This window comes from Crocodylus siamensis, chromosome 2 (assembly GCF_052110815.1).
Source record: "Crocodylus siamensis isolate JL-2025a chromosome 2, ASM5211081v1, whole genome shotgun sequence".
In the NCBI taxonomy this organism is placed as follows: domain Eukaryota; kingdom Metazoa; phylum Chordata; order Crocodylia; family Crocodylidae; genus Crocodylus; species Crocodylus siamensis.
This window is the reverse complement of record NC_143396.1, coordinates 297,881,801-297,908,020: the sequence shown is the minus strand read 5'-3', so window position 1 is coordinate 297,908,020 and position 26,220 is coordinate 297,881,801. Positions and strand designations below refer to the sequence as shown.

Here is a 26,220-nt window from a genome sequence, read left to right as displayed (position 1 = left end):
AGATTAACACAGGGTTGTGTGGGGCCATTACTCATCAACTCAGGACAACTGTTTACCAGCACTCAGGAAAAAACTCAACTCTGGAATTTCTAATTTGCTTCAGTATTTTACTGGGCCAAGGGGAATATCATGCCAAAGAGGGTACAGAATGGGCATGGTGGGAATGACTGCTTTCTACTATTGAAGTTGAACTTGTGTGTGATCAATTAAAAAAATTAGATCTATACAAGTCAGCAGAACCGGATTAACATAATCCGAGAGTGCTGAAAGAGCTGGCTGAAGTCATCGTGGAACCACTAGTGAAACTCTTCCAAAACTCATGGAACTCTGGAGAGGTCCCTGAGGACTGGAAGAGGGCCAGTGTTGTGCCCATTTTCAAGAAGAGGAGGAGAGGGGACCTGGGTAACTATAGGCCAATTAACCTACCTTTTATCCCAGAGAAAATCCTTGAAAAATTCATTAAGGAGTCTATATGCAATAGGCTTTCAGAAGATAGGATTCTGAATGGCAGCCAGCATGGCTAGGTAACTTGCCATCTGCATAAGAGAGGAGGTTGACACTGTGTACCTTGACTTCCAAAAGGAGCTCTCTACTTGGCACTGGTCAGGCTTCATCTGGATATGGGGTGCAGTTCTGGGCTTCACATTTTAAAAAGGATGCAGAGAAATTGGAGAGGCTCCAGAGGTGGACAAAGTTGATCAAGGGCTTGAAAAACAAGTCATATGAGGAAAGGTTGAAGGAGGTGGACACGTTCAACGTGTGAAAATGGCACTTAAGAGGAGACACGATATAGCAGTCTTCAAATATTTGAAGGGCTGACATAAAGAAGAGTAAAACCATCTTTTCTTTCTTGCTGCAGAGAGCAGAATGCAGACCAATGACTTGAAGCTGCAGAAAAGTAGGCTTAGATTGGCTATCTGGAAAAAACTTCACTGTTAGAAAAGGAGGGGGGCGGGGGCGGCAGTGGATTATACACCTATGGAAATTGTGGAATCTCTATCACTTCAGGTGTTCAAGAAGTGGTTGAACAGATATTGGTTAGGGATGATATAGGTGTAGCTATCCCTATGTTCTGTAAAGCTCAAGACACCCCAGGTAAAGGTCATGCCTCTGCTACAGAGGAAGAAAACCTCCTAGGGGGCCCCAGTCTGCCAGAAAGATTTTTGTCATGGAAGATATCCCCACCAACCCCCACCAACACACTTTTTATTTTTTTTGATAGAAACAACAGGTGCCACCTGGAGGATCTTATCAATTTCACTTCCTTACAGTTCTAGAAGCCTGAGCTGATGCATGGCCATTGCACAGGTTTGATCCAAGATAAACTAAAACCCAGGGGCCACAGCCAAATGTCATGTGATTTCATAGACATTAGGGCTGGAAGAGACCTCAGAAGATCATCAAGTCCAGCCCCCCACCCAAAGGCAGGAAGTCAGCTGGGGTCATAGGATCCCAGCAAGGTAAGTATCCAATTTGCTCTTGAAGGTGTTCAATGTAGATGCTTGAATTGCCTCCGATGGCAGGCTGTTCCAGACCTTGGGGGCTCGGACAGTAAAGAAATTCTTCCTTATGTCCAGCCTTGGGGCACTCTGGTGAACAAACGTTCTCCCAGATACTGGTGGTTACCCCTTGATAAACTTGTAGGTGGCCATCAGATCACCCCTGAGCCTATGCTTTTCCAGGCTAAAGAGCCCCATAGCTCTCACCCTGTCATTGTAAGATCTGTTTTCCTGACCTCTGATCATGCACGTAGCCCTTCTTTGGATTTTCACAAGCTTCTCCACATCCTTTTTGAATTGTGGAGCCCAAAACTGGATGCAGTACTCCAGCTGCGGCCTCACCAAGGCTGAGTACAAGGGGAGAATGGAGTCCTGGGATTTGCTTGAGAAGCATCTATGGATGAAAGCCAGCGTTTTGGTCACTTTACTAGCCGCAGCATCGCATTGCAGGCTCATGTTCATCTTGTGGTCAATGATGACCCCCAAGTCTCTTTCTTCTGTAGTGCTAGCCAGCATAGCACTGCCAAGCCTATCAAGATGCTGCAGGTTTTTCTTCCCAAGATGGAGAACCTTGCATTTTTTGGTGTTAAACACCACCAGTTTCTCATCCACCCATTTGCTGAGCCTGTCCAGGTCAACCTGGATCACCCACCTGTCTTCTGGTGTGGCTGCTTTGCCCCAAAGTTAGGTGTCATTGAGAAACTTGGCCAGTCCTCTCCTGAATCCAATGTCCACATCATTAATGAAGATGTTGAAGAATATGGGTCCAAGGACAGAGCCTTGGGGGACCCCGCTGGTCACAGGACACCATGACAATTGACTTCCATCAATTACCACCCTTTGTGTCTGATCACTGGTCACAGGACACCATGAGTGACTGTCATCAATTACTACCCTCTGGGTCCAACCACAGAGCCAATTTCCCAGCCAGCGGATCCTGGTGGACTGAAGACCACAATTGGTCAGATTTGCCAAGAGGTCATCATAGGATAACAGATCGAAGGCTTTTTTGAAGTCAAAATATATGACATCAATCTATTCTCCCTTGTCCAGGTGATAGGTCACCTGGTCATAGAAGGAAATGAGATTGGTCAAGCAAGACCTACCCGCAACAAACCCATGCTGGCTATCCCTTAGGAAGTTGGTGTCGGTCAGTCCATTAAGGACGGCCTCTTTAAAAAACTTTTCTAAGATCTTTCCCAGGATAGAAGTCAGGCTGATGGGCTTAGTTCAGACTTAAAACTCCTTCATTAATTTAGGGCATAAATAGAAGCTAGAAAGAAAACCAAAGTAAATGTTTGCTAGACTGCTGAATCTGGCACAGCTCTGGCAATCAGTTCATTTTTACAATATTAGGTATTATGCCTCTTTTATAGTCCTTCATATAGAAATATGAAATGTTCCTTTGTCACAGCAATGAGGTTAACCAGAGTTAATATTCTAGAAGTGGTTATGGAATTTGGCTGCAGAGAAGAAGTGAACTGCACATTCTCTCACATTTGGACAGCTGTTAATCTTAGTTGGATTGTGGAAAGGTACTGAAACAGCTTGTTTGATACTTGAACAATGGCAAAGAAAGTCATAAAACATTTCCACATTCTGCCTGGCTGAGGGAAAATGTCTTCACATAAGGTTTTGCTCCTTTAACTGCTAATGAATGTAACCTATGCTGGCACACTAGGCCAGGTGATGTACCAGATTTTGGGACCTCAGGGTGCCAGTAGCCCTGGGAGCCCCTCAGGCAGATCTACTGACTGAGGTATCCCATGAAGAGGTGTGTCCCTCACCCACACCAGCCAGGAATTTGCTATGAACCCAATGAACATATTATTCTTTACTATGCACAACCAATTTATATACATAAAAAAATAACCAAACAAAAATATAATAACAATGATTAATAATAAAACTAACAATTTAAATAAAATTTACAATTACAAGGCTGGGGTGGATAATTCCAGCACGATGGATAGCTCCACTTGTGTTAAACAACCTCTGTAATTAAATTCACCTGGTTATTACCCTTTAAAACTGTTTATCTCCTCGCCCCGCCCCCCCCCAAAACCCAGTTGATTTCCTTCTGGTCACAATCCACTTCCCCTAACAATCAATGGCAACACAGCTATAACTATGATTCACTGCTAGATGGCAGAGGCGAAGCTTCTTTCTGCTGGTCCTGTGAAAATGGCAATACAGTGAAGCAGGCTCTGAACAGCTGCTGCAGGCAATAGGCTCCCTTGCGTTTTCTTCTGGAAATACACTTCCTGCATACACTAGGGATTATGCGTGTCCTCGCACACCCATGCTGGTTTGTGTTCTCTCAGCCTGCTCCCTCTCAGGGATGTCTCTCCCACCCCACACATGCACCCCCAGACAGGAGTTCCCTCTGCAGCTCTTTGACCCTGCAGTTGGAGCTTTGCCAGCTCAGACAGGACTTTCCCTCTGCAGGTCTCTGATGATGCAGATTCTCCCAGCTTTGGCAAACCTACCAGCTTTTCTTACCAATCCCTCCCCACTCTTTCCCTGGCACCTGCATCCCTGGTTACACAGCTGTGAGGGAGCAGGGCCTAGGGGTGACCATGAACTCCCTAGCACCCCCTACTGTCACGTTAGGGTGAACATAGCACCCTCAGAATCTCGCCCGCCAGGACTTTGATGACCAATAGTTTGTATGGGAGGCTGCTTTTGTTCCCCAGTTGACAGTACTGGTGTTCCTGTCCCTACTCCAGAATGGGATAGCTATATGCGCCCCGCCTTAAGGGCTATGCATGCCTCCAAACCTCCCCTTTAGCATGCTCCAAGTCTCACAGCTGTTCTGGGGGACATTTGTATAGTCCCTCGCCCCTCAGGTGCCCTCGTTCTCTCTCTCAGGCACCCTGGGCTCCTCGCCCACCTGGCGCCCCCTTGGGCCGGGCTCCTATCTCCAGCCCGCTCCCTGTGCCCTGGGCCTGTCTCATCGGTGTTCAGCTAATCGCTGGTGCCCCCTGGGTCCGGCTCGCTACCACCGCCCCAATACCGGCGCCCTTGGGCCGGGTTCTCGCCGGCGTCCGGCTATTCGCTGGCGCCCCTTGGGTCCGGCTCGCTACCGCCGCCCCAATGCCGGCGCCCTTGGGTCCGGCTCGCTACCGCCGCCCCAATGCCGGCACCTCATGCTCTCTTCCTCTGCCCCACTCTGGGGCCTTGCCCTCTCTAGGGCCGACACCGCGTGCCTCGTGCTCCGTCTCTGCCCCACTCTGGGGCCTTGCCCTCTCTAGGGTCGACACCGCGCGCCTCGTGCTCCGTCTCTGCCCCACTCTGGGGCCTTGCCCTCTCTAGGGTCGACACCGCGTGCCTCGTGCTCCGTCTCTGCCCCACTCTGAGGCCTGACCCTCTCTAGGGTCGACACCGCGCGCCTCGTGCTCCGTCTCTGCCCCACTCTGGGGCCTTGCCCTCTCTAGGGTCGACACCGCGCGCCTCGTGCTCCGTCTCTGCCCCGCTCTGGGGCCTTGCCCTCTCTAGGGCTGACACCGCGCACCTCGTGCTCTGTCTCTGTCCCGCTCTGGGGCCTTGCCCTCTCTAGGGCTGACACCGCGCGCCTCGTGCTCTGTCTCTGCCCCGCTCTGGGGCCTTGCCCTCTCTAGGGCCGACACCGCGCTCCGCACGCTAGGGGCACAGGCAATCACTGCCGTGCCTGTCCCCTTGACCCTTCGCAGGGTCCGGTTGCCCCACTGGGCAAAACACCACCCTTATGGGCTGGGGTCTGCAACCCCGCACACCGCGCCTCCCTGGCGCAATACGGTGCCTCTCCAGCACAGACAATAATGCCCCGCTGGCACTGTGCCCCTACTGGGCACCGGGAACCCCCAAGCTGCTGGGGAGCCCCTGTGAGGCCTCCTCACTCCCCTACAGCCTCACCCGGTCCTCCGGTGCAAACTGTAACATAAGCTCAAGCCATCTGGCTGCAACATAAACACAGAGGCTCCGTACGCCTAACCATAACTCCAAGCCCCGCCAGGGCTCTCCCGTCTCTGCCCCACTCTTCAGGGCGATCTTGTTCCCCACATCATCGCAGCCAGTTAGTGTGGTACGGTTGCAACCACTAACTCTGGCCACTCAGCTCAGCCGTAGAGTTCCTGCTCCTGCGGCAGCCAGAAGGAAACTGTGAGGCAGGCTCCGGCCTAAGCTGTTTATAAAGGCCCGGCCCTGCCCCCTTCTGGCCACGTGACCCACCTGGTCACCCTGGTAACCGGCACCTGAGCTGCCAATCACCCTCACAGTCACGGGGCACTTACATGACTCCATGACAACAGCTCTAGTTCAACTCTAGTGGGGAATCAGCTTCTCATGGGGTGACACAGGCTCTTCTCTGTTCCAATGCCTGCTCCCTGGGCAAGTTTCAGCTCAGCCTCCCCTGGCTGGGGGTTGAAACTCTGCCCTCTCTCTCCAGGGCTGGAGTTGGCTCCTCCCGCAACTTATCCTCTTCTTTTCCCTCCCTCAGTTTTTTATAGCTCAGTAGCAGCCAATCAGATCCCTTGGTTTGCAATGGCTGCTCTGGTCACAATTAAAACGCTCCAGTAAAAAGCATGCATTGTGCAAGGCATGCCCTTCTGTCTAGTAAAGCTACTGACCCCCTGCAAACAGTTTGCTGCCCTTTTCTTACAGACTTCTTAAGCACAGCTCACCCACTCAGGTTGCAGCCAGGTGAGTTCTGCAGCTGTTACACAAATAAATGTTAAGTGTCATAAAAATGGAAATATATTGAACCCACATGTTGTGGGGACACAGTAGCCCTTGGTACATAGATTCCACACAATAAATTCCAGTAGTGTGTCCTATTCCTATGATATATTAATTGCATGAAGTATCAGGTAGATATAGTTTAGTATTTCTTGTGAGCCTGGAAAGATATTACAGAAAGGCTACATGAACAAAAAAGTGCTTTTCCATGATAATGAGGGCATCTCATAATAGTGTTCCAGTGAAATTTCACCCTTAGAAGAGTGCCATGCATCTAGCCAGGTATTTTGTGACATTCAGTTCATTTTGTGTGTCTATTTGGAACAAGGGTTATGACACCAGTGATTTTCCGTGTTTTTTCCCTCCCCAAGAACTCAGCATTCTAAAGCTGTCGACCATCAGTTTACTAGAGCACAGAAATATTTTTCAGACCCAGCAATGATTGGTAGTCTTCATAAATCTAGCAGCTGTCTGATTGTTTTGCATTTAATGAGAAACAGCTCCAAAAAATAAGTGCTGGGTACATTTTATAACCTTTTCAGTTTCTCCAGCTGCAGCTTGTGAAGTCTTAGAGTAAAGCAAAATGACTTTGACTCTGGAGAGAAAAGAGCCCTTTTCTCTCCAGCACCTCCTGGGGTGACAAGGAACAATGGTAATAAGCTGATGGAAAATAGGTTTATATTAGAGATAAGAAGGCAATATTTTAGTTAGGGTGGCCAAAATCTGGAACCAACTTCCCAGGGAAGTGGTCCTTACCCCTACCTTTGGCAAATTCAAGAGGAGTTTGGATGATCACCTATCTGGGGTCTTGTGAACCCAGCATTCATTCCTGCCTGTGGCAGGGGGTCAGGCTAGATGGTCTGTTTAGGTCCCTCCTGACCCTAGCTAGTATGAAACTATGAAACTACTATGACATCTGATTCAATGCACGTGACATTTCTATTTCACCCTGGGTGCATCTACACATGTACCCGACTGTGTAATTGTTACCGCACAGTCATTTAGTGCTTGCTTCAGTAATACCTACACAGTCTTGCTACTGCACAGTAGCGGTGGTGTCAGAGTTCATGCCCACCGATGCTAAGTCACTATAGCTTGTCGCTACAGCAATGTAGTGTCTTCTGAAGATGCAACCCCGAGACTAAACCATGTAGATTAAAACTTATTCAATGAATGGAGTACAGGCAGTAATTAACTAAAACTAGTTTATAGTTTAAAAACCAAGATAAAATTATTCACAGAAGCACAGGGTTGGAAAGGTCATTTAGTTCAAAGCCCTTGCACTGATACAGCATGCAATAGTCCTAAACCATCCCAGAGAAATGCCTGGTTTTCTTCTTGAAAATCAATGACGAAGGAGATTTGACAACTTCCTGGTGTAGCTTTTCCATTGTCCAACTATTCTTGCAATTTGGAAGCTTTCCCTAAGGTTCAAGTTGAGGCTGCTGCTTGGCTCTCTGCTGAGATAATATAGGACAGGGATGTACAACATGGTCTGACAGGGTAGTATCAGTGGCATAGGACCTGGCAGTTTTTCAAATATTTGTGTAACCCTGGAGATAGTGCTACCCACAGCCACGTCCACATTTTGGGGATCCTGGGGTGCCAATAAGTCTTAGTCTTCTCCCACTCCATCTACAAGCTGGAAACCACCACTCAGTGGAGTGCTTTCCTGTGGTCCTGCCCACACCAGACCACACACTAAATTACTATTTACAATACTTTATTATTTACAATAGTAACTTATAGATTAACAAATCCAACATCCCTTAAATAACAAACAAAATATTTTCAATAAGCTCAGTAATAGTCTATACCAGCAAATAGAAGCAAATACTTATCATATAGCAAAAGCAATTATGGTATCAACTTTAACACTCAGGCAATTTATAACAGGTTTCATAGTTTCATAGTTAGTAGGGACAGAAGGGACCTGAGCAGATCATCAAGTCTGACCCCCTGCCATGGCAGGAAAGAGTACTGCGGTCAAAATACCCCAGCAAGGTGATTGTCTAGCCTTATCTTAAAGACCTCCAGGGTAGGAGCCAGCACCACTTTGCTTGGAAGTGGTTCCAGATCCTAACTGCCCTGACAGCGAAGTAGCGCCTCCTGATGTCTAGCCTGAATCTACCCTCTGCAAGCTTGTGATCGTTATTTCTAGTTACTCATGGTAGTGCTCGGGGGAACAGGGACTCCCCCAATGCCTGCTGGTCCCCTCTGACTAGTTTGTAACAGGCCACTAGATCCCCCCTCAGCCTTCTTTTGTGGAGGCTGAACAGGTTCAGGTCCTGTCACCTCTCCTCATAGGACCTTCTCTGCTGCCTCCTGACCATGTGAGTGGCCCTCCTCTGGACCCTCTCCATATTGTCCACATCCCTCCTGAAGTGCGGTGCCCAGAACTGGAAGCAGTACTCCAGCTGCAGCCGGATTAGTGCCCCTAGAGGGGAAGTATCAACTCCTTGGACCTGGTCAAGATGCATCTGTGGATGCATGACAAGGTGCGGTTGGCCTTTCTGACTGCATCCCCACACTGGTGGCCCATGTTCATCTTGGCATCAATGATGACTCCAAGATCCTTTTCTGCCTCTGCACTGACGAGAAGGGAGTTCCCCAGCCTATAGGTATGGTGCTGGTTCTTCCTCCCCAGGTGCATCACCTTGCGCTTCTCAGTGTTGAATCCCATCCTATTCTCATTCGCCCACCCCTGTAACCTGTCTAGGTCTGATTGTAGCCTATTCCTTCCTTCTAGTGTGCCCACATCCCCCCACATCTTAGTGTCATCAGCAAATTTGAACTTTTTGCTTTTTGCCCCCTCATCCAAGTCACTGATGAAGATGTTGAACAGTGCGGACCTGAGGACTGAGCCCTAGGGGACTCCACTGCCCACATCCCTCCAAGTTGAAAATGACCCATCTGCTACCACTCTCCAGCCAGTTGGCAACACATCTGACTGTGTGGGTGTCAACACCACAGTCCCCCAGTTTCTTAATGAGAACAGGGTGTGAGACAGTGTTGAAGGCCTTCCAAAAGTCCAGGAAGACTATGTCCACTGCTACCCCTGCACCTAAGGATTTGGTGATCTGGTCTGACCTGCCTGTAATGAACCTGTGTTGGTTGCCCCTAAGCATAATCTCCGCCCCCTCCCCCGACCATTTGCGGACATGTGCCAGAATGATTTGCTCAAAAAGCTTCCCAAGGATCAAGGTAAGACTGACTGGCCTATAGTTCCCCAGGTCCTGCTTCCTCCCCTTTTTGAAGATGGGAACCACATTGGCCCTCTTCCAGTCCTCTGGCACCACACCAGAGCACCATGAGTGCTTGTAAAGCCGTGCTAAGGGTCCCGCAATGACCTCAGCTAATTCCCCCAGTACTCTAGGGTGGAGATCATCCGGACCAGCTGACCTGAATACATCCAGTCCCTGCAGAAGTTCCCTAATTGGTTCCTCACTAACCCTTGGCCTAGGTGCACCTCCCTGGGGGAACAAGCAGTGGAGTACGGGGAGTGCCTGCCAGCTGCAGCATGTGGCCACAGCATGGGGTATACCCCTTGTGGCGGGCCAGTAGGGGGCGTTCCTGTGTTGAGCCACCCACCTCCCTGTGCCCAACCATCTTCCAGGTTCTGAGTGCCTCCCTAGGGGTGCCTCACATCCGGCTGACCCCCTTCCTGGAGCCCACTCACTAGCCTGGGGGTAACATAGCTGCCATCAGCCCGAGAAGGGACTGGGCCCTGTGTCCTCAGGGAAACATAGGCCTAATAGTCCTATGGGTACTTGACCCAGTACAGGCACTTGGGGCACTTCCCCAAGTCGGGGATCAAAATGGAAAGTCTCCCTTAGTCCACAGACCTAAGGGGCCTCTTAGGCATAATTTAGACCTACCCCTCAATAAGTTCCCCGCACCGGTCACAAAGGAGAACTGTATTGATTACAGGGGTAGGGTGAAAATAGGGTACAAGATAGAGCAATTTCATAGAAATCCCATAGAGCAAAACAGTTTAGCTGAGGTAGCCTTTTGATCATGCATCTGAGTTACTGCCAGCTAGATATCTAATCAGATCTCGAGTAGGTTACTCACAAGCATCATCCAGAGGCTGTTGGAGATTCCCTCTGGAGGCAAGCTGTTCCTAGCTCATGAGTTATGGGGGAGAGAGCCAGTTTCAGATGGTAAAGCTCCTCTCTAAGTCTGAGTCCCCTGCATGGCTGCTGCACCCTTCTCCTGGGCAGTCCTAACTTATATAGGCCCTGTGACCTCATTCACCTGGTCCAGTGGAGGCCAGCTCTGGTTGGCTCTCGGCCATCCAATTTGAAATACCTCACTAGTTGCCAGGCAGACTCTAGCCCACCAGGTAGAATCTCACCCAGGTAGGTGATACCAGTCACGTAAGCAGAGAGAGAGCAGGTTTCCCCCCTCCCTCAGGAATGTAGCCATCTCAGATTACCTAAAGGGATCGGTTAAGGGTGTGTCTCCTTTGCTGGGACCATCCTAATCACATTGTCACAGCACAGAGATTTTGGAGAGAAACAAAGGTGGCTTCCTGCCACACCCCTCACATGGGCACCCTGCAACCACATGCCATGCCCCTCCTGTCTTTTGGTTCTCCCAGCACTGGGGGCCATGTCACATGGGGGGTTGTTGCATGTGGTTGCAGGGTGCTGCAGGGAGCGGGCAGGGGGACATGCCCCGCCTCATGGCCATGTGCTGCATGTGGTGTGCACTGCCTATGCCCTTCTGCCTGCTCATAGATCAATAGACTCATAGAAGTAGGGTTGGAAGTGACCTTGTAGATCTTCTAGTCCAACACCCTGCCCTGGGCAGAAGAGCGAACCGGGATCAAATGATCCCAGCCAAGTAGACGTCAAGCCTCCTGTTAAAGACCGTCAGGGTAGGAGCCATCACCACTTCTCTTAGAAGTTGGTTCCAGATCCTAGCTTCTCTTACTGTGAAGTAGTGCCTTCGGATGTCTAGTCTAAACTTGCTCTCTACCAAGTTGTGGCTGTTATTCCTGGGTAGCTGGGTGTGTGTGTGTGGCATGTGGCTGGTTGTGTGTGTGTGGCATCTGGCTGGGTGGGTATGACATGGCTGGGTGTGTGGGTGTGGCTGGGTGGGTGTGGCTGGGTAGGTGTGGCATGCTGTGGAGACAGCTCATACTGTAGGGTATAGGACTTCACTATTGACTCCTGAAGCAATCACCTCACTTGTTATTGCTCTAGCATGTGTCTCTAAACAAAGACCCATCTTTGATTTGGTCATGTGCAAGTTATACATTTACTCTGTGTACGAGGGCCCTGCCCTGTTACTAGAGTTTTGGGGGAGTCTGAACAGCCCCACAGTCCCAGAACACCTCTACACATCCACCCCAGACCTGGGAGAACTCATTGGAGTCTGGGGAACCAAGTGCTGGGACATAGTGATTCCCTCAACAAGGGAGCTGACACAGGTGTGGGGAGGATAAAAGCCCAGAGTGGGAAGGATAAAAGAAACTGAAAGAAGCCTCAAGAGGCTGCACCTGGCCAGGGACCAGACTGCCTGGAGCCACCAGGGCTCTTCTCTGGTTTTTTGCTTGATCCCACACAAGCCCACAGGCTCTGCAAAGCCTCTGAAAGACAAGAGGCTACCAGGAGGTGAAGCCTGGAAGAACCACTGGAAGAGAGCTAAGTGCTAACTTATTTGTTTGTTGTGCATCCCTAACAAGCCTGAGTGTCCTCTGAGTATTATCTACTAGCCTGGCTGCAGCAGAGGTGAGGGCCCTGAACAGTGGGTCCTTGGCCAAAGCCATCAGCAAAAGTAAAACTGGTCTGCTCAGGGAGTGATGGTGGACAGGTCATTTTCAGCCTGAAGGGACGTGAGCATTGGCATTCCCAGGCCTGCACTGTTCAACATCTTCATCAGCAACTTGGACAAGGGGGTGAAAAGTACCTTGTTCAAATTCATGGATGACACTAAGATGTGGGGAGAAGTGGGCATGTTAGAGGAGAGGGACAGGTTACAATTAGATCTGGACAGGTTACAGGGCTGGGCAGATGAGAACAGGATGCGTTTCAATACGGACAAGTTCAAGGTATTGTACCTGGGGAGGAAGAATCAGCAGCATACCTACAGGCTGGGGAACTCTCTTCTAGTCAGCACTGAGGCCAGAAAAGGATCTTGGTGTCATTATTGATTCCAAAATGAACATGGGCTGCCAATGTGGGGACGCAGTCAGGAAGGCCAACTGCACCTTGTCATATATCCACAGATGCACTATGAGCAGGTCCAAGGAGGTGATCCTCCCCCTCTATGCGACATTGATCAGGCTGCAGCTGGAGTACTACATCCAGCTCTGGGCACCGCACTTCAGGACGGATTTGGACAGCATCAAGAGGGTCCAGAGGAAGGCCACTCGCATAATCAGGGGGCAGCAAGGCAGGACCTATGAACACAGGGTAGTTTGCAGTGTGGGGAGAAAATTAGACCACTGGATATCCAGGGGTCTAAAAAAATTGAAGTTCAAAAAAGCAAAGAAAGGCACAGTCCCCAACTGTGCCCTGAAGCAACCGGAGACTGGGTCCTCCATGGAGACACTCTGGCTGCCAGAGCATCTCTATTGTTGGCCCTTGCCCTGGTGCTGTGAGTAAGTGGTCGGGGGGGCTGGAGGAGGGGACCATGGGGGGGACCCCCAACATCCCCGCCCACTCCCCCAACCCCCTGGACCCCTGCCCGGGCCAGTCCCTCTCCCCGCCAGCCCTCCCCAAGACCCTCAACTCCTGCCGGGGATGGCCCCTCCGAGTCCCCTGACCCCTTCCGGGTCTGGCCCCTCCCCTCGTCAGTCCCCTTGAAACCTCCAACCCCTGCCGGGACTGGCCCCTCCCTCCAGCAGCCCCTCTGAGGCCCCCAACTCCTGCTGTGGCTGACCCCCCCAGCCCCCCCAGGTCCCCTCCCCCTTCCAGGGCTGGCCACTCCCCCCACCAGCCCCCCTGAAACCCCTGAGCCCTGCTTGGGCTCTCCTCACCCCCTGATCCTGTAATCCTCTGTTTACCTGACTAACAAACCAAGCAAAGAAAATTGGACTACAAATGAACAAAGATAAAACACAGTATCTGTTGGTAAATAACACCACAGTAAATCAAGGACCTCGTATAACAATAAACAACACAGCAGTTAAGTGACTCACTCAAATACTGAGACTCTATCACAGCACAAAATTAAAGGAAGAATGGAAGCAGGAAATAGATCCTATTCTGCATTGTACAAGCTCTTGTCATCCAAGCTCATTCCAAGGAAAACAAAGCATCAAGCCTATAACACCATAATTAGGCCACATCTAACCTATGCTAGGTTCTCTCAAGCAAACAAGATACTACTAGATTATTCTGAAAGGAAGATTTTCTGGAAAATCTTTGGTGCACAGTGTGATTCCATAACACAAGAATGACACATAAGAACCAATAATGAGTTATATCAATGGCTAGATGGCTCTAGTCCTACTGAGCAGCTACTGAGGTGTAGGGTTAGACCTACAGAAATTAATTGTGTATGACTATAGGAAGGCACACAACAGAGAGGAAAGGATGAAGCGTGAAGGCAGCCAAGGGCCTTCAGGGCCTCAAGTACTGAATTATTATTTATCATCTTAGATGGAAGTCTTTTCTTCAAACAGCAAGTCTGTGTCAGAACTTAAACTCTCCTTACATGTCAGGTTTCACTGGTTGGAAACTGGAAACATTACATTTCAATACTGCTGTTGTGATTCAATTTAATTTGACTATTATTTTTAATGACTAAATTATATATTATATGCCAAAGGTGGTGTCTCATGTTCAGCACATTAATATAAGGGTTTTAGTTTGTGGGACACAATGGTTTTCTGTTTTCTGTTTTAGGTTGGAGTGTTTATTTTGAATGTTGGAATTTCCCCTAGAATGGAAATTCCACTTTTTGCCCATCTCTGTTATGGACATTTAACTCTGAATGACCGGCTTTAACCAGAACCAAATCTCAGTTGAATATGACTTGAAAGTAATATCCTCATGCCTCAAAAATTAATTAAATCATAAAAAGAGCAAGAAATCACATATCCATTTTGTGGCATTAATATTAATGGCACATTCTATGACACCAGGCATGGGCACAAAAAGGCCAAATTTCATTTGATGTTGGAACCATTATTTTGTACCTTCTGATTTTTGTGCATGTAAAAATCCATAATGTTTTCTGAATGTAGCTTTCGTTTTTGACTTGATTTCAAAGGTTGCTGTATTACGCGTGAAACTTCAGTATTATTACCATAGCAACTGCCGCAGAGTTGGTGAAAAATCCCTTTTCACCAATGAAGCAAACTTTTATTTTTTAAATGCCAGTTCATTGGGCCACAAATATGTCACATGAGGGAACCCTGCCTGGATTCCTGGTGCATCTGCTGCAGGGCTGTGCAGCTTCTTGTCCCAGGGCCAGCTTACTGCAGTGATCCCAAGATATCTCAGGGCTGTCTCAATAGTGCTTCCCTGCCATGCCCAAATTTCTTCAAAGTCAGGGTGTCCGGGGTGGTGCAGTCACCTACGCTGGACATCTTCAAGAGGAGACTAGACAGTCATCTTTCTGGGGTCACCTGACCCCCCAGTTATCTTTCTTGCTTGGTGTAGAGGGGCTGGTCCTGATGATCTTCTGACCTTACAGTTTATGAATCCATGAATCTAGGACCACTGTCAAGTAACAAGTTCATTTGCTTCCACTCTGTCTGGGCCAGAGCCAAATAATGAGGCAGTGAACTGTACAGAGCAGTTCTGAGCATGCTCTCTAGTGCTGGTGCTGGGTTTTTCCAGTTTTAGTCCTGAGCAAACCACATTTTTCTGTGAACTCCCAGATCTCAGTGGGCCACACTTCATTAACAGCTAATGATGCAAAGCTAAAGTTACTTGATACTGACAGCTGTGAACACTTAGATTTCTACAGATCTAACCAAGGTTTAAGGGAAGTTTGAAAATCTTGAGGGAAGTCTGGGGAATCTTTACATGTGCAAATTATGAGTTCTGGCTGATGCTAAGGGAGTTAATGGGATTGCACTATTTATTTATTTACTTATTATTTCTGAATTTCCCTGCACTGATAAGATTTATGGCATAAACTTGTGACATCAGAGGCAATATTAAGGTGCTAAATCTTAAAAATCATTAAAAAAAAAACTAGCATCTGCTAGATGGGAGAAGTTACCTAGTCCAAACCCCTACTCAAGGCAGAATCACCCATGTCTAAACCATCAGACGAGTGTATGTCTAGCCTGCTCTTAAACACTTCTAATGGCAGAGATTCTACAGCCTCTCTGTGTGATATGTTGCAGTGCTTAACCCTCCTCAGAGTTAGAAAGCTCTTCCTAATATACTTAAATCTCTCTTGCCTTATTACAATTGAAAATTGTTATTTCTTACCCTGTCCCCTGTGCACACAGGGAACAGTCTGTCACCATCCTCTTTATAACCAACCCTTCATAAATTTGAAGACTGTTAACAAATCCCTGCTCAGTCTTTTCTTTTCCAGATTTCATAGACATAGACATAGACATCAGGGCTGGAAGGGACCTTGGGAGATCATCGAGTCCAGCCCTCTGCCCAAAGGGCAGGAAGTCAGCTGGGGTCATAGGATCCCAGCAAGATAAGCATCCAATTTACTCTTGAAGGTGAAATAAGCCTAGTTCTTCCAACCTTTCCTTGCAGTTTATCTTTCCTCAAGTTTAGGAAAGCTGATTTTGACAAGCTCAGGAGGCTTGTTGGTAAGGCCCTAAGGGACTACAACTTGATGGGCAGGGGAGTTCAGGATGAGTGGTTGTTCCTCAAGGGAGTGATACTGAAAGCACAAGTGATGTCCATCCCATCTCAGAGGAAAGGTAGCAAAAGGGCACAGCAACACCCTTGGCTCTGCTGGGAACTTGTGGACCTCCTGCATCTAAAATGAGAGATATACAAAGGATGGAAGTCTGGAATCACCACAAAGAAGGAATATTCTGCATTGGTCCAGACCTGTAGGGAGTGAACCAGGAAAGCCAAGGCTGCAAGCAAACTCCAACTGGCTACACTTATCAAGGACAATAAAAAGTCCTTTTTTAGGTACGTGAGGAGTCAGAAGAAAAACAAGGGTAACATTGGACCCCTGCTAAATCAAATGGGACAACTGACAACCAACACCCAGGAAAAAGCCAACCTGCTCAAAAAGAATTTTGCATTGGTTTTTCACCAACCCCAAGCGACCACCCTGCTCAACAGGGTGTGGGATGGCCAGGATGAGGGTGAACTTTTACCCTGCATGGCTGTAGACCATGTAATGGAACACCTTGAGAGGCTGGACACATTCAGGTCATCAGGTCTGGACAGTTTGTACCCCTGGGTACTGAAGGAACTGGCAGGCATCATAGCTCAGCCATTGACAAGGATCTTTGAGAACTCATGGCACTCAGGTGAAGTGCCTGAAGATTGGAAGAAGTCCAATATGGTGCCTATCTTCAAGAAAGGGAGGAAAGTAGATCTGGGGAACTACAGGCCAGTCAGCTTGACCTGAATCCCTGGAAAGTTGTTGGAAAAAAGAAAGGGAGGAAAGTAGATCCAGAGAACTACAGGCCAATCAGCCTGACCTCTGTCCCTAGGAAGATCTTGGAAAAAATTATCAAAAAGACCATTCTTGACAAACTGGCTGATGTAATGTCCAGAGGGACAGCCAACATGGGTTTTTTGCTTGTAGGTCTTGCCTGACCAATCTGATCTCCTTCTATGACCAGGTGACATATCACCTTGGCAAGGGAGAAGAGATTGACATCATATACCTGGACTTGAAAAAAGCCTTTGATCTGGTGTCCCATGATCTCCTCATGGAAAAACTGGCCAACTTAGCAGCTTTGGCTACATCACAGTTCAATGGCTGGGGAATTGGTTCTGAAGCCAGACCCAGAGCGTGGTAGTTGATGGAAGTGAATCATCATTAAACTGAGCTTGTCTGGGAATGGGGGGAGTACCACCACTGCAAGCCCACTGGGCAGTTTTTGTAAACCCAGCAGGCTAAGGCACATAAGGGAACCCACCCCTGCCCCAGCCCCAGCCCCAGCCCCAGCCCCAGCCCCAGCCCCAGCCCCAGAGTGATCTGTAGGAAAGGCAAGGGCCCCAAAAAGGACACTTATGTGCCTGTACACCAATGCCAAGAGCCTGTGGAACAAAGAGGAGGAACTGGTCCTCCAGCTAAACCAAGAGTATTACGATCTCATAGGGATAATGGAGACCTGGTGGGACTTCACCTATGACTGGATCACAGGTATAGATGGCTATACCTTGTACAGGAGAGATCATGTGGACAAAAGGGGCAGGGGGTAGCTCTCTATGTTAAGGAAAGCTATGCATCCAGGCAAACTGACACTGGCACCCAGGGGAAATGATTGGAGACTCTTTGGGTCAAAATTAGTGGTGAGCAAGGCACAGGGGACACAATGCTGGGAGTCTACTACAGACCTCCTAGCCAGGATCAAGAGCTTGACCAGGAATTCACCAGCTCTTGATCCTGGGTGCCAATGTCAGTTTGCATGGCCAAATCCGAACGGTCACAAACCTTACTCAAGTGTGGATGAGCTCTACCTGACTCAAGAAGTCTATGGACTGACGAGAGGCAAAGCGCTGCTCAACCTGGTACTGGAAATGGCCTGATGATCAAAGGGAAGCCACCATAAGCTGATCAACTTCACTAACTTCCATAAAACTGGCAAGTTGGACAGCAAAGCAGATGTCTTCAACTTCAGGAAACCTGACTCTGACAAGCTCAGGAGGTTTGTTGGTGAGGTCCTAAGGCACCACAAACCCAAAGGGCAGGGGAGTTTAGGAAGAGTGGTTGCTCCTCAAGGGAGTGATCCTGAAAGCAGTTAGGATCTGGAACCAACTTCCAAGAGAAGTGGTTCAGGTTCCACCCTGGGGGTCTTTAAGAGGAGGCTGGATGAACAACTTGCAGGGGTCGTTTAACCCCAGTACTCTTTCCTGCCATGGCAGGGGGTCGGACTTGATGATCTGTCAAGTCAGTCAGCAACACGGAAGTCCTTGACTTCAGAAAAGCTGACTTTGACAAGCTCAGGAGACTTGTCAGTCAGGCCCTAAGGGACCATGACCCCAGGGAGAGGGGAATTCAAGAAGAGTGGTTGCTCCTTAAGGGAGCGATCCTCAATGCACAAGCTGAGTCTATTCCACCTTGCAGGAAAGGCAGCAAGAGGACACAGCAGCTCCCCTGGCTCTCTAGCAGCCCTCCTAAAGCTAAAAAGAAAAGCCTACAAAGGATGGAGGATGGGATTCACCTCCAAGGAGGATTATTCTGCACTGGTCTGTTCCTGCAGGGAGCAAACCAGGAAAGCTAAGGCTGCAACTGAACTCCAACTAGCTTCGAACATCAAGGACTATAAAAAGTCCTTTTTCAGATATGTGGGGAGCCAAACGAAAAGCAAGGGCAACATTGGACCCCTGCTGAACCAGATGGGGCAACTGACAACTGACGTCCAGGAAAAAGCCAACCTATTAAATGGGTACTTTGTGTCGGTCTTTCATCAGTCCCATGGGACGCCCATGCCCGCTATGGGACAGGGAGGTCCAGGTGAGGGAGATCCCCTGCCCTCCATAAATGCTGACCTCATGAAGGAACATCTTGAGAAGCTGGATACCTTCGAGTCAGCAAGCCCTGCCAATCTACACCCCGGGGTACTCAAGGAGCTGGAAAGCATCATAGCCCAGCCCCTGGCATGGATCTTTGAAAACTCCTGGCGCTCTGGTGTAGTGCCCAAAGACTGGAAGAAGGCCAGTGTGGTGCCTATCTTAAAGAAAGGGAGGAAAGTTAAGGAAAGCTATGCATCCAGGCAAACTGACACTGGCACCCAGGGGAAACGATTGGAGACTCTTTGGGTCAAAATTGGTGGTGAGCAAGGCACAGGGGACACAATGGTGGGAGTCCCAGCTAACTATAGGGCCATCAGCCTGACTTCTATCCCAGGGAAGATCTTAGAAAAGTTTATTAAAGAGGCAATCCTTAATGGACTGGCTGATGCCAACATCCTGACGGATAGCCTGCATGGGTTTGTTGTGGGTAGGTCTTGCTTGACCAATCTCATTTCCTTCTATGACCAGGTGACCTATCACCTGGACAAGGGAGAAGAGATTGATGTCATATATTTTGACTTCAAAAAAGCTTTTGATCTGGTATCCCATGATGACCTCTTGGCGAAACTGGTTAATTGTGGCCTTGGCCTCACCACGATCTGCTGGCTGGGAAATTGGCTCCGTGGTAGGACCCAGAGGGTGGTGGTTGATGGAAGGCAATCATTGTGGTGCGCTGTGACCAGTTGGGTCCCTCAAGGGTCTGTCCTTGGGCCTATACTATTCAATACCTTCATTAATGATGTGGACATTGGTATCAAAAGTGGACTGGCCAAGTTTGCTGACAACACCAAACTCTGAGGTGAAGCGTCCACACTGAAGGACAGGAGGGTGATCCAGGCTGAACTTGACAGGCTCAGGAAATGGGTGGATGAGAATCTGATGGTGTCTGACACCGAGAAATGCAGGGTTCTTCACCTTGGGAAGGAAAACCTGCAGCATGCTTATAGGCTTGGCAGTGCTACGCTAGCTAGCACTATGGATGAAAGGGACTTGGGGGTCATGATTGACCACAAGATGAACATGAGCCTGCAATGTGATGCTTCTGCTAGTAAGGTGTGCAAAACTCTGGCTTGCATCCATAGATGCTTCTCAAGCAAATCCCGGGACATCATTCTCCCATTGTACTCAGCCTTGGTGAGGCCGCAGCTCGAGTACTGCATCCAATTCTGGGCTCCACAATTTAAAAAGGATGTGGAGAAGTTTGAAAGAGTCCAGAGGAAAGCCACGTGCATCTTATGATGAGAAGTTGAGAACAATGGGACTCTTCAGCCTGGAAAAGCACAGGCACAAAGGGGGACCTGGTGGCTGCCTATAAATATATAAGGGATATACATCTGGATCTGGGGGAATGCCTGTTCATCAGAGTGCCCCATGGACTGTCCGAGTCCCCAAGATCTGGAATAGACTACCATCAGAGGTCATGCAAGCTCCTACTCTGGATTCCTTTTAAGAGTAAATTGGATGTTTATCTTGCTGGGATCCTATGATCCCTGCTGACTTCTTGCCCCTTGGGCAGGGGGCTGGACCCGATGAACTTCTGAGGTCCCTTCCAGCCCTAATGTCTATGAAATCTATGGAATACAAAATCATGGTGGTCCATAATCAGTGGTGTCCCCCAAGGCTCTGTCCTTGGACCTGTACTCTTTAACATCTTTATTAAGGATATGAACATTGGTGTCAAAAGCGGACTGGCCAGGGTTGCTAATTATACCATACTTTGGGGCAAAGCATCCATACCTGAGGATAGCCTGGCCTGGTGATCCAGGGTGACCTTGGCAGGCTGAGAAAATGGGCAGATAAAAACCTGATGACATTCAATACCAAAAAAGGAAAGCTACTCCATCTTATGGGAGCGGGGGGGACCCTGAATCACGCTTATAGGCTCGGCAGTGCTATGCTCACTAGCACCATGGCCGAAAGGGACTTGGGGTTCATGACTGACCACAAGATGAACATCAGCCACCAATGCAGCATTGCAGCTGGTAAAATGAACAAAACTCTGGCTTGCATCCATAGATGCTTCTCAAGCAAATCTCAATATGTCATCCTCCCCCTGTACTCAGTCTCGGTGAGGCCACAGCTGGAGTACTGCATCCTGTTCTGGGCTCCACAATTCAAGAAGGATGTGGAAAATCTTGAGAGAGTCCAGAGGAGAGCCATGTGCATGATCAGAGGGCAGGAGAACAGGCCTTATGATGAGAGGCTGAGAGCCATAGGACTCTTCAGCCTGGAAAACAGGAGGCTCAGGGGAGACTTAGTGGCTGCCTATACTTATATAAAAGGTGTACATCAGGGTCTGGGGAAACACCTGTTCACCAGAGCACCCCAAGGGATGACAAGGTCCAACAGTCACAAACTTCTCCAAGACCATTTTAGGCTGGATGTAAGGAAAAACTTCTTTACTGTCCAAGCCTCTGAGGCCTGGAATAGATTCCCTCCAGAGGTGGTGCGAGCAGCTACTCTGGGCATTTTTAAGAAACATTTGTACTCCTATATTTCTGGGATCCTGTGACCCTAGCTGATTTCCTGCCCCTGGGGCAGGCGGCTGGACTTGATGATCTTCCAAGGTCCCTTCCAGCCCTAATGTCTATGCAATATATGAAAATTATGTTATGCTAAGCCTCAGGTCCAACGATGGGCAATTATTTGAATTGGAGAGCCACTTAAAAAATCTGGTGAGCTGTGAAGGGTGGCAAACATGCACACAGTTACACAGATGTACATGCACACATGCATCTAGATGCAAACATTCACACACACACATACACACATGCATGAGCCCCCTGGCCCTAGCCCACCGGGAGCCAGCACCTGCCAGCCACATCTGCAGCTGGGGAAGCAGGGGATGGATCCTGGTCATGGGCTTCTACACTGTTCCACCCTGCTATCAGGGTTCCTGGCACATATGCATGCACCCCCCTCCTACACCAGGTCTCCCAGGAGCCTTTATGGTGGTGCAGGATGTGACAGCATGGAGGCCCACAGGCAGGGCCTGGATGAGCTGTGCTTGGGCTCCATTGGCTGCTGGGTGGAAGCAGCCTTGAATGCCTGGCACCACATGGAGTCCAGAGCTGGAGCTGCCAGGGCCCAAGCGTGGCGCCAAGCAGATGGGGCTGCTTCCACCCAGCATTCACCCAGCGTACAGGAGATGCAGTCTGGCCCCACAGGCCCTGGTTCCTCACCCACCAGCAGAAGTCAAGGACTGAGCACAACTCACCCAGTGGTCCTGAACTGCATCTCCCAGGCTCTGCGGGGGATGCCAGGTGGAAGTAGTCTTGCCCATACTGCCCACCTGACACTACATGGCAGGCCCTCGGTGAGTCATGCTTGGGCGTCGATCTCTGTTTGCAGCTGGTGCAGGTGGCAGCTCCAGCTCCAGCCTGTGCTGGTGCCATACAGTGCCAGATGGGTGGGTGGGGCTGCTTTCATCCATAGGCTGGATAAAATCAACTGGTGGGCCATATTTTGCTCACCCCTGCTCTAGTCCTACTGGATAGCTACTGAGGTCCCACCAGGGGAGACGCCTTGTTGGACCTGGTGCTGGCCACGGGTGATGACCTGGTGAGGGGGCTGCGGGTGATGGGCCACCTGGGAGACAGTGATCATCGCTTGCTGGAATTCACCATCCAGCGTAAGGTGGCAAAGGGCTGCAGCAAGGGAACAGACCTAGACTTTAGGAGGGCTGACTTCAACAAGCTAAGGAGGATCGTTGGGGAAGCGCTGAGGACCCAGAGGGGAAGGGAACCAGATGTCGAAGGTGAGTGGTTGCTCCTTAAGGAGATGATCCTCCATGCCCAAAGGGAGGTAATCCCAACAAGGGTCAAAGGGAGCAGGAGGGCACATTAACCCCCATGGCTCACGAGGAGCATCCGGGAATGTCTCCTTGCTAAAAGGGAGGCATACACCCAATGGAGGGATGGGGTCATCACCAAGAAGGACTATGTTACAGTCGCCCGAGGATGTAGGGGGGCAGTCAGGAAGGCCAAGGCAGAGATGGAGATAGGACTAGCTTCCCGGATTAAGGACAATAAGAAGTCCTTCTTCAAATACATAGGGGGTAAAAAGAGGGTCCCGGGTAATGTGGGGCCCCTGCAGGACATGATGGGCAACTTAGTCGTCATGCCAGATGACAAAGCTAACATATTTAACAATTTCTTTGCCTCTGTCTTCCTAAGTAGGGACCAGTTCAGCCACCTCCCTGCTGGGCCCCCCTCGGGCCCCGGGAGAGACACGCCTGGGCCAGGGGTTAGCAAGGAGTTAGTTAGGGTACTTCTGGAGAGGCTGGACGTGTTCAAGTCTGCTGGTCCGGACGATCTTCACCCTAGGGTTCTACAGGAACTGGCCGAGGTCATTGCGGGACCCCTGGCGCGGCTCTATGAAAACTCGTGGTGCTCTGGTGAGGTGCCGCAGGACTGGAAGAGGGCCAATGTGGTCTCTATTTTCAAAAAGGGAAAAAAAGAGGACCCAGGAAATTACAGGCCAGTTAGTCTTACCTCAATCCTGGGTAAGCTCTTTGAAAAAATTATCCTGGCACACATCCAGGAGGGCCTTGCGGGGGAATGCATGCTCAGGGGCAACCAACATGGGTTCATCAGTGGCAGGTCTTGTCAGACCAACCTGGTGGCCTTTTACGATCAGGTCACCAAATCATTAGACGCAGGGGTTGCTGTGGATGTAGTCTTTCTGGACTTCCGGAAGGCTTTCGACACTGTCTCTCACCCTGTCCTCATCAAAAAGCTGGGAGACTGTGGTGTCGATGCCCACACGGTCAAATGGGTCGCCAACTGGTTGGAGGGCCGCACCCAGAGGGTGGTAGTGGATGGGTTCTTCTCGACCTGGAAGGACGTGGGCAGTGGGGTTCCGCAGGGCTCGGTCCTCGGGCCCGCACTGTTCAACATCTTCATCAGTGACTTGGATGAGGGGGTAGAAAGCACCCTGTTCAAGTTTGCTGATGACACTAAGATGTGGGGGGATGTGGGTGCACTAGAAGGGTGCAATAGGCTACAAGCTGACCTTGACAGGTTGCAACGGTGGGCGGATGAGAATAGGATGGGGTTTAACACTGATAAGTGCAAGGTGTTGCACATGGGGAGGAAGAACCGGCACCACACTTACAGGTTGGGGAACTCCCCTCTTGCCAGCACGGAGACGGAAAAGGATCTTGGAGTCATCATTGACTCCACGATGAACATGGGCCGGCAGTGTGGGGAGGCAGTCAAGAAGGCCAACCGTACCCTGTCATGCATCCACAGATGCATCTCGAGCAGGTCCAGGGAGGTGATCCTCCCCCTCTATGCAGCACTGGTCAGGCCGCAGCTGGAGTACTGCGTCCAGTTCTGGGCGCCACACTTCAAGAGGGACGTGGACGATATGGAAAGAGTTCAGAGGAGGGTCACTCGTATGATCAGGGGTCAGCAGGGCAGGCCTTATGAGGAGAGGCTACGGGACCTGAACCTGTTTAGCCTCCACAAGAGAAGGTTAAGGGGGGACCTTGTGGCCTGCTACAAACTGGTCAGGGGGGATCAGCAGGTATTGGGGGAGTCCCTGTTCCCCCGTGCGCTCCCAGTAGTGACCAGGAATAACGGTCACAAGCTGGCGGAGGGTAAGTTTAGATTAGATATTAGGAGGTGCTACTTCACAGTCAGGGCGGCTAGGGCCTGGAACCGGCTTCCAGGGGAAGTGGTGCAGGCTCCTAGCCTGGGGATTTTTAAAAGGAAGTTAGATGAGCACCTTGCCGGGGTCATCTGACCCCGGTGCTCTTTCCTGCCAAGGCAGGGGGTCGGACTAGATGATCTACCTAGGTCCCTTCCGACTCTAGCTACTATGAAACTATGAAACTATGAGGTGTAAACAGGTTTGAGCAAAAGTTTGTTCCTACTCAGGAGAACTGTTTGATCAAGGAAATGAAGATTTCCCAGGCAGGACAAAAAGGGAACTGAACTGGAAAGGTTCAAAGGCTCAAAGATAGGTTAGAAGCAGGATCCTGGGCACCTCAAGGGACATGACCCTGTCTGGAAGGCTCCCATCACAAGGGAGCCAGGTTTTTATATGCCAGCATCTGTCCCCATTTTGTGGAAAGATCTATGGTGACTTCAGGACCCTAGTGCAAAGCCTTTGCACATGCACTAGTGACTAGGACCTTTTGCTATTGCATACTCCTGGAGGGTTAATCATATACTCTTCCCCTACCCAGGCTGGAGTACTGGGAGTGAGTAGGATTAGGCCCTGGTGTAGGCTGGGAGGGTCAGCACTATGCTCAGAAACTGGAGTGCAAGTTATAGCAGATGGGGGCAGATGCTTAGTAGAGGATCCAGACCCTGAGAATGCCTGGAGCCACCAGCAGAGCAGTGCCTGGTTAAGCTTCCAGGCTTCCAGCATACCTGGTCAGCAGAGCCATCTACTGAATCGACAGCTCAGAGGGCTCCACCAGATGTATCTGTGACCTTTTCTTGCTTCAGCTGACTGGTGAACCCCAGGTCATAATACTTTAGATAGAGTTGTCAGCCCTCTGCATACATGCAGGAAAACCTACAAAGACAGATGAAAAACCTATTTACATTTCACCAAAAATGATGTCTGTCTAGCTGAGTACTGATTAATTCGGGTTGTTTTCAGCACAGCTGCTCTTTTCTGTAACATTCTTGTGCTTTGTCTCACTTTGCATATCCACATGCTGAAATACGTCACCCAGAATCTGTGCTCTCCACGTGGGGCACATATTTCATCCCAGTGACATGCTGTTGAGTCACTGAAAGCTGTCTTTCTTCAACAGCTCATTTGGCATTTTTCAATATCACCCGTCTACAGTGTATAAAACTGCCAATTTCATTTTCTGCCTTTCTCTGCTATTGTTCACCTTATTCTTAAGTGGTTAACAGAGCTGTTTGTTTTATGTGTTTGTTCAGAAACTTAAACTTAAAAAGGTAACCAATGAAGTGCATTCATTTTTGTACTCATTACAGTTTCTTTCCGCTGGGAACACTGATTTTCATTCACTCTACAGCAGAGCAGCCTGTCTGCATTTTGTAAAGGTGAAGTATTTACTTGAAGTATTCTATGCACTAATTTGACCAGTGAGATATTCCCACTGATTCGCACACTCTGTTCTCAATATCATTGTTGGAATTAATACTATACCTTGTGTCGCAGCATATGATTGGTTCTTGAATCTAACAGGAAAACTCCCAAGTTATTTTCTTTAGATGTAGAATTGGATTTATGGTGTTAAGTGAAAAGTCTCACTGTAATTTTTTTGTGATAAAAATGAAAATCTGCTCAAAAGATGCAAGAATTCTAAGCAGAATATGATCTTTCCCAAGAGTTAGGGCCAGTGTCTGGACCTGGACAATAAGTTCCTGAGGGCT

The 26,220-nt window shown here is 49.3% G+C and overlaps 1 long non-coding RNA gene across 1 annotated transcript in view; it reads right to left on the bottom strand.

Annotated features, from left to right (window-relative positions):
• LOC149872446 (uncharacterized) overlaps positions 1 to 26,220 on the bottom strand; it is a 51,707-nt gene that overhangs the window by 6,063 nt on the left and 19,424 nt on the right. The window contains exon 2 of the long non-coding RNA XR_016440630.1: positions 25,237 to 25,384. This is a non-coding gene — a long non-coding RNA (uncharacterized LOC149872446). The remainder of the gene's footprint in view (positions 1 to 25,236; positions 25,385 to 26,220) is intronic.